General features: G+C 42.3%; 1 protein-coding gene across 5 annotated transcripts in view; it reads left to right on the top strand.

The window, feature by feature from the left end:
• Window positions 1–1,402: 1,402 nt before the first annotated feature.
• The window catches only part of LOC118889453 (zinc finger X-chromosomal protein-like), a 63,477-nt gene continuing 57,781 nt past the window's right edge, over window positions 1,403–7,098 (top strand). For 3 of the 5 annotated variants that reach the window (XM_036841217.1, XM_036841213.1, XM_036841214.1), the window contains exons 1-2: window positions 1,403–1,963; window positions 4,655–4,790. The gene's annotated coding sequence lies outside the window, so the exon portion shown is untranslated. Of the gene's footprint in view, window positions 1,964–3,349; window positions 3,415–4,654; window positions 4,791–7,098 lie in introns of those variants that run through there. The other 2 variants (XM_036841215.1, XM_036841216.1) reach the window with 2 other exon arrangements.

Raw genomic sequence — 7,098 nt, 5'->3', positions numbered from 1 at the left:
TAGGAAACATCTTTTTCTTTTTACTGTGGCCACTCTTAAGTGCTTTATACTGATGGTCCTACTAGTATTTTTTATAATCATGGGAGATCTAACAAGAATACTGACATTATCTTTTTGTGTTCTGATTATGGTACTACAGTTGAAAGGATGATGTCAGACCCCATTCTTAGCATACCATAACATTAAACAAGGCCTTCGGAAAATAAACACTGGTTGTCATTATTTTGAAATTATGTTAATTACATTTGAAGTTAAGCTAGTTCTTTTTCACCTGAAAAAATATTTTTCTTCACCTTTCTGTGAAAATATATTCTATCACAGCCTTTTGTAGTTTTCTATAAACAATAATGACATGTTGTCTTTTGTGATTTCTGAAACAAAATTTAGTCACTCAGAAAAAACAAAAACAAAACTAAGCTATGGACTTGAATGGAAAACTATCACCCAGAGACTTTCCCAGAGATTTCTAACTGTACCTCTGTTTTTCCTTTTACAAAGCCTTTCGTGATTTTAATGTATATGAGGCAAGGACGAGTTGCATTCTGGGAGTTTTGACAATATGCATGATAGAAAACTTAAATATTTGGCCTCTACATTTAAAGAAAGAGATTTCTCCACCTGTATTCTATTGGCTCTGTTATTTATTTATTTATTTATTCTCCTTTTTTCAAGCTCTGTTATTTTTGTATTCCTTGTTATTTAAAATGTCTTTATCATTTAGGTCCATACTTAGGAAATACAGCATGTCGGATTCCAGATTAATATAGAGAAAGACAACATAGTTTCACTTTTGACTAGCATCTTTCAAAGTTTGGACCCCAAGTTCAGTATGGAAAGATAGCATAGAAATTTAAAGTAATAAAAACAGAAAATACATGGTTTCGGAGCTGATAAACGTCAGTTTAATCAAATACATTTTACTCTTTCAGGCCTTTTTAACGTTTAAAGAGCTGTTTATGTAGTTTGCTTTAAAAAAAAAATCCATAGCCAATTCTGCCACTATATATGAATACTGAAATACAAAAAAAGCATTACTTATGAAACAAATACACAAAACTTACATTTCAATAGGCTCACAAATCCTCAAACACAAGGTACACAGAAAATTCACGATACGTTAAAAATTGTTCATTGAAATGTGCAAAATCGCTTTCAAAGTTTAATCCTCTCCCACATTACATTCAAATCAGTTAGGTTCTCTGATTAACTTTTAAAAATGAAAATATGTGGTAGTTCTAGAATAAGCCGCCTGCTGCTCTTGCCCACAACCATTCAGAGTGGCAAGCCTATTTTTATTTCAATTTTTTTTTTTTTTTTTTTCTTTTTAAGCGAAGGAAGGGTACGGCGGGGGTTGCTAAATTTTCTAGCTACAAGGATGAAGAAAACACATTTTCTGCAGGCATGGGTCTGACAGCTTGCGAACAACTCGAGCAGGTACCTGGGCCACGACCCGCGCCGAGACGCGGTACGCCTCTGAGCAGAACTCGGTCCGGCCAGGTGCGGACCTCCTGTCTTTCCGCGGGGTCAGCGGACCGCGGCCCTGCGTGGGTTTTACGGCCGAGGTGGTGGCAGTGGCGCGTGTGCGGCGGCGGCGGGCGGGAGCGCGGAGGAGGAGAAAGGAACGTTGTCAGTCAGGCCGCCGGAGACCCCGCCGGGGCACGGCAACTATGCTCTCGGGTCGAAGGGCCTGACTGGCTTCGACACGAGACGCCGAGGGACCAACCGGGCAGAAGAGGGGGCTTATCTACCCTTCCGCATTTTCTTGGGTTTCTGTCCCAGGCGGTGACGTGACGTGCTGACGGCGGGCCCGTGCCGGGGAGCTGGGCCGCTTTTTGTCAGCTCCGAGCTCGGCCCCTCCTCCCTCCCTCCGCCCGCCCCACCAGCCGGAGCCCGGCCCAGTGCTCCAGAGAAAGGCCGGCCTGCGGCACCCACCACCGTCGCTGACCGCCCGCACCTGGGTCTGGTGAGTCTGGGACGCGGCCGCGGGGCCTAGAGCGAGTGGGGCGGCCTGGTCCCGGCCTGGTCGGCGGCCCGCGTGGCGCTCTTCCGCGCTAGGCGGGGCAGTGTGGCGTGTGGCCCCACTGTGGCCGAGCAGGCCCCAAGGAGGCCGCTGTTAGGCCCGGGAAGGAGCCCGGCTGCCCCAAGCGGCGGTGGAGGCGCGGTCTGTTACGGGGCGGGATGTGGGGGAGGGTCTCCCTGTGGCCCGGGAGGCGGCCGAGGGGCGCCGGGTTGGCGCCGCGGCCCGCCCGGGCACCGCGCGGGAGTGAGGCCTGGCAAGGAGGCGAAGGCTGCAGGCGTGAGGTGAAGGCCGCTGGCCTGCCTGCCAATTTTTCGCTATGTAAATATCGGCGGGGAGGGGGTAGCGAGGGGGGACAAGATGGCGGCGGATTTACGCCTGCTGCAGGGAATGGTTGGGAGGGATTGCTGGGAGGGGGAGCCGCCATCTTAAAGGTGGCTTCTGAAGGGGAAATTCCGCTACAGCCCGTGAGGCGGGGTCGGAAAGCGGGCGGGCGGCGGCTCGGGTGGCGGGTACCGGAGGCCCGGCACGGCAGCGTGTACGCGCGGAGGGGGCGTGCTAGCTCCCTACAGCGGCCGTGGTCCTCGCAGTCGTGATGAGCCCTCGGGCTCCAGGTGCTCGGCGGCAGCGCCACTTTCCTGCCGTGCTTACCGCAGCTCGCTGGCTGGCTGCTGCTTCCGCTGCATTTTAGCCGAGCTGACGGCAATCACGACCTCGCGCCTTACCCCCGCGCTTGAAGCCACCCTAGGGCGGTTAGGGCCGATGACCGCCTAGGCACCTGGGCTCACGAAGGCAAATGAGAATCTAGGAAATTTTATTTTTACTTAAGTCATACATGCCCCCCGACGTGCCTTCCTTGGGGTTTTCCAACAGTTGCCTCCCTGAGTATCTCAGTAATAAAAATTGAATTTGATGGGAAAAAAGTGCTCGCAACTCTTTTTTGTGCCGCAGGATACAAATACTTCGAAAGCGATTAAAAGTCTGAAGTCTTCTTTCCTTAGCTGGAAAAATTTTGTTGGAAACTTTCGTTTAAGCGACTAGTGATAATTTTACACTGTATATAGTAAGAGTTGGAAATGGGGTTTTCTTATTGAAGTACGATAAAGTGATGCATTATTTTCGTGTTTTTGTACCGTGCTGCTGTTTAGATTTTGTCTTATTTGAAAGCTCTTGAGGTACAGTCCCATTCCTTACAGTACTTTACATTGTATATTATTCAGGTTTACTGGTGAACTCTTAAGCCTGTGTGAGCTTTGCGCTGTACTAGTAAAGATTGAAAAAGTTCCTAAAATTGGATGATGCCTGCTAGAAGTTCACTGCTAAGGTTTCATAGGAATGCGAGGTCTTCATTTGGAGCATTAGGAAACGGTCCCTGAAGTAGGAGGAATTTTAGGAAGGTACTGACTGAAAATTTGTGGGACTTAATTAGGTGGAGATAGAAGTAGGGAAAGGGCATATTTTAAGTTTGAAGCTTCTTCAGAAGACAGCACATATTTACAGTTTAACTAGAGTGGATGGTATAGGTAGGGGCATACTGGAAATTGAGACTAGAAAAGGTAGATTCTAAGGTAGACTGATGGAACACCTAAGCCGTGCTTCATATTCATTTAGCAGTTCTGGCTCCAGCCATTGGGGAGAACTTTTATAGTTGAGAAGTAATGAAAACTAGTAGTAAGTTGATCAGTGTTTTTCTTTACTAGAAAAATTATCGAGTATTGCTGCTTCTTGAATGACTCGTGTGTTCTTGACAGCTGCTCCTTTTTTCTTTTCTTTTTTAAAATAAATTTATTTAATAAAGACTGCGTTGGGTCTTTGTTGTTGCGCCCAGGCTTTCTCTAGCTGCAGTGAGCTCCCCACTCCCTTCTCTTCCTTGCGGTGCACGGGCTTCTCACTGCGGAGGCTTCTCTTGTTGCAGAGCACGGGCTCTAGGCACGCGGGTTTCAGTAGTTGAGGCACGTGGGATTCAGTAGCTGTGTGGCTCCTGGGCTCGAGAGCACAGGCTCAGTAGTTGTGGCACACAGGCTTAGTTGCTCCATGGCATGTGGGATCTTCCCGGACCGGGGCTCAAACCTGTGTCCTCTGCATTGGCAGGCGGATTCTTAACCATTGCGCCACCAGGGTAGCCCGACAGCTGCTCCTTTTTTCTATCCTGAGTTCTAACATCAAGTAACGTTTTGCTCAAAAGTATTATATTTCCTATAGTGAACAAAATTTTAGTTAACCATGGTTCAAAATTACAGGAATAATTTAGGAAGTAGGTTTGAAAAAACAGAAGAGTAATTCCTAAAAACACAATAAGTAACCTTTACATGACCTTGTGCAAACCTCCTTCCCCCTGGTGAAGGCAACCGCATCGTGAAAATAATTTTATTACTCTTCTCTAAACCAAGCTTTAAACTTCGTTTTTTCATTTATGAATGTTCTAGATGCAGGTTTCAGAAAGTAGGTGTTTGCTAATCTTTCAACAGTGATGCTCCATGAGAAAGATTTTTACATTTATCATGAATGGCCATGTTTAGAAAACTTAGAAACTGGACTGAAAGAGACAGATGGGAAGCAAGTTGCTAATGCAACCTAGTTGTTGAGGTGTGAAGTATGAACATAAACTGTAGAAATAGTTGCTTTATATCTTGACAGCTGGGAAACACAAAGAACTCTGAGAAGATAGAATTGTATGCTGCATAGTACAGCAGCAGCAGATGTTCCAGTACAGCAACAAAGGATGTTCAAGATAATGATTATACTAAACTCAAATGTATAATTAAGAAGACAGGTAAGTGTATGACTTTAAAGCATTTCTATCAGAAATGGTTAAATATATGATGTTTTTTGCTTGAAGGGGTAGATTCTGATGACAGGTATTAGCCAGCTGTTTTAATTTATGTGTATTTTTCAAATAGAGGCAGTTTTTCTTTTTTTTAAAAAAAGCATACAGCACTTTTTGTAAATGGTTTCTCTGATCCTATTTAATTTGTATTGTCACAGAATAATCTTCTTTGTGTTATTTGTATTTGAGCACATTGGCAATTACAAACTTTTAAAAAAAATTCTCAACTCCAGTCTTTCAAATTTTTGAAGTCTTTTTATTCTTTTACTTAACTGAGAAAGGTAGATGGTCATTTGATGTAAATGATTGTTCTCTTTAACTTCATGCTTTTCCTCTATTTCTACCTAGGCTCTCTCCCATTTCTTTTGCTACAGTGCTCTCCTTCCAAGCCCAAGTGCTCTGCTTAAGCTCTTCCCAGACACTCTGCTGGCTCATTTCTCTCTCAAAATTTTCTTAGGTTCTCTAATCTTCTAAAAATCATCAGTCCTTTTATTTCTTTTTATCCCACTTATTTCTAAATTCATTATTTCCCTAATAATGAGACTATTCCACAGTACAATTGGTATGTCACATAAAAGTGTTTGGTGTTTCAGAAACTCTGCCTTCTGTCTCTGCTGTGGTTCTTTTTATAACCTCATGTGGACTCTCCCTTGAGGTCAGTCCTCTATCCTTTTTTCTCCAGTCTTATCCGGCTTCACTGTCTCCTCTTGTCTAAGATTCTCATCTAGCATTTCTCGTTGCCTACTGAACAACTCATTTGCCTTCCTGACATTCCATACTCAATATGGCTAAAATAAAATGTATCTGATACATATTAGATACCTAATATGAGCTGAAAAAGCAGTTTCTTCATAGAATCCCTAAAACAACTCCTGCTTGTTGATTTTTTTCTGTTTGTGACTTTATTTTCCCAGGCTTTTTTTTCTTTTGTGTCCCATAGAACAATACGGACATCTTTAACTTACCATTGAATCTATTGTATTCTGTTAGTTTATATTTTGTTTTACTTGAGGTCCTAACTGTAGAGACAGTTTCTCATCCTGCCTTGTCCCCTTAGCAAAATGATCTGGCGCATGGACATCATTTCCAGTAAATATTATTTGAATGATTGAATGCAGAGATTTATATGGAGTTGACTAACTTTCCAATTGAAATTAGCTTAAACAGATACTGTGTTGTGGACAAAGGTATAAATATTAAGGCATACTGTGTCCACATTATAAAGGCACAAAGTCCAAATGGGAGCTCAGGAATAACCTTCCCTCCCTGCTTTATTCTCCTCCCCCATATTCTTCACCTGATAGGAATATGGACAGTCCATTATTCTTATAACATTATTTTTCAGTACAACATTTTATAAAATTATGCAGGAGTCCTGAGGTGGAAAAGTTTGAGAAATTCCTAGTCTAATTTAATAATAGACTTGTATTTTAGTAAATAAATAAGCCCTGGCTTATTTATTCATTAATAGCTACAGTTAAGTTTTAAGTTGTTTGAATTTTCAAAACAGTGCTGCTCTCTTTGCACATAACTCTTCTCTCTTGGGTTTATGATGTACGTGGAATTGGTACACTGAAGTGTATATATATGCATTGTCAGCTTTACTGGGAATTGCCAAGTTCTTTCCACAGTGGTTGTATTTAGTTGATACTAAATTGTGAGTCTCTCTTTCTTCATAGCACTGCCAAAGATTTAACAGTTTAATTTCTTCCAGTCTTCAGGGATTAGATGTTTTCTGATTGTCGCTTTAACTTTGCGTCAGTCAGAATACTGGTGAGGTGGAGGCTTTTTTTTTTTATACCATATGTTTATTGGCTGTTTGTCCTCTTCAGTGAATTGCTCATTCCTGTTCTTGACCCATTTTTCTTTTTTTTCTCCAGTTTTACTGAGCACTGTATAAGTTTAAGGTATACAGTGTAATGATTTTCATATGCTATGAAAAGATTATCACAGTAAGTTTAGTGAACATCAGTCATAGATATAAAATCAAATAAGTGGAAAAAATATATTTTTCATTGTGATGAGAACTCTTAGAATTTACTCTCAACAAACTTTTATATATAACATACAGCTGTGTTAATTACACTTATTATTTTATACATACATCCTTAGTACTTATTTATAACTGGAAGTTTAATACCTTTTGACTACCTTCACCCACTTACCCCTCCCCCCAAGCCCTGCCTCTGGTAACCACAAATCTGATCTCTTTTTCTGTGAGTTTGTTTGTTGTAATTGACCTACAACACTATGT

This window comes from Balaenoptera musculus, chromosome Y, assembly GCF_009873245.2.
Source record: "Balaenoptera musculus isolate JJ_BM4_2016_0621 chromosome Y, mBalMus1.pri.v3, whole genome shotgun sequence".
NCBI lineage: Eukaryota > Metazoa > Chordata > Mammalia > Artiodactyla > Balaenopteridae > Balaenoptera > Balaenoptera musculus.
Note: the sequence above shows the minus strand (reverse complement) of the source record. Positions and strands in the feature narration are given on the sequence as shown.